The sequence below is a fragment of the Myotis brandtii genome, unplaced genomic scaffold, assembly GCF_000412655.1.
Source record: "Myotis brandtii unplaced genomic scaffold, ASM41265v1 scaffold23, whole genome shotgun sequence".
In the NCBI taxonomy this organism is placed as follows: Eukaryota; Metazoa; Chordata; class Mammalia; order Chiroptera; family Vespertilionidae; genus Myotis; species Myotis brandtii.
In genome coordinates this window covers 2,094,634-2,095,964 of record NW_005358649.1, presented here as the reverse complement: position 1 = coordinate 2,095,964, position 1,331 = coordinate 2,094,634, and the positions used below count along the sequence as shown (strand labels likewise).

At 46.1% G+C, this 1,331-nt stretch overlaps 1 pseudogene; it reads right to left on the bottom strand.

Moving 5' to 3' along the window:
* Nucleotides 1–261: 261 nt before the first annotated feature.
* LOC106726127 lies at nucleotides 262–601 on the bottom strand (annotated as a pseudogene).
* Between the last annotated feature and the right edge of the window lie 730 nt (nucleotides 602–1,331).

Sequence of the window (1,331 nt, the reverse complement as noted above, 5' to 3'; positions counted from 1 at the left end):
TATAGAACTCTTCAAGGATGATGGGGCTTCTCTCACAAATTTATTTCTTAAAGTATTGGTGAAAGGGATGTCTTTGGAATGCTCCTAGTGAATGGGGAGTGTGTCTTAAATGACAAATCCACTCTAATATTTCAATCTAATGTGGCCCATTTCCTCTACATTAAACCGAAAGAGGTTGGTCAAGGGAACAAAAATTCTGCCACCCTGACACTGCCTTTTTGAGACATTGATTTTTTTTATCCTCAAGGTTTTATTGTCACATAATAAAACAAAATATGAAGCTTAGAACTGGATCACTTGGCCCTTTCTCTTCTTATCACCTCCCAGTTCAAAATGCTTGCATGTCTTAATAGCTAGCATTTTCTTAGATCTGCAGTTGGGCTCAGGGCATTCAAGCCTCAGCACAATCCTCTTTGTAGTTTTAGCCTTTCTGAGGAAAACCGGCTTAATCTGCCCACCGTAGTCCCTCTGCTTTCTATCATAACACCGCCTTCCCTCGGCATACAGGGAATCCTTGCTCTTCTTGTCCTGTTACTTTATGGGGTTGATGCTTGCCACACTCCTTACAGAAAGTCTGACGTGTCTGAGGAATGTTCCCCATGTTTGCAGAACGCTATCAGCATGGAAAGGGAGCAAGATACTGACTTTAAGCTCTTTGTTAAGAAATAAGACTCAGGGGGAACCTTTGATCCTCAGCCCCCAGCTTTCCTGCCCAAGAGATTCAGACAGAGAAATCTGTTTCAGGAAAGAGAGTTTAGGAGAAGCATGTCAAACTCAAAGGCCAACATGGGCCAAATAAAGGAGGCATGTGGCCCGCAGGCCCCGAGTTTGACATGCTTGGTTTAGGATGTCACCTTAGCCTAATTTAAATTAAGTATGGTATATAAGAGGGCTTAGGCGGTGGCCTGTTCGCTACATGTATCCTGGATCTCATTGTTTCTGAGTTGCCTATCAAGGATGTTCCTGTCGTGTTTTCCCTTCTTCCTCAACTACCTGTAAATCATCCACTCTCACTTCTGAAATCTAATACCCTATCCTTCCCACACTCCCACCCCTTCTCCTTTGTCCAAAAATGTCTTTTATACCCAACTAGTAGCCCAATGCACAAAATTCATGAATGGGGGTGGGGGGGGTGGGGGGGGGCCAGACCCCTCAGCCCGACCTGCACCCTCTGTCATGTTCTGGGACCAAGGCCACTCCGGGCCTAGGCACAGGCCTACAGGCTTGGGGCAGCCTGGCTCCCGAGGTCCCATTTTATCAAGAGAACAAAGTCGGCGTTAGTTACAGCCCTCACCGAACCCAGTACAGTGCATCTGTGCGTACAACTGCCT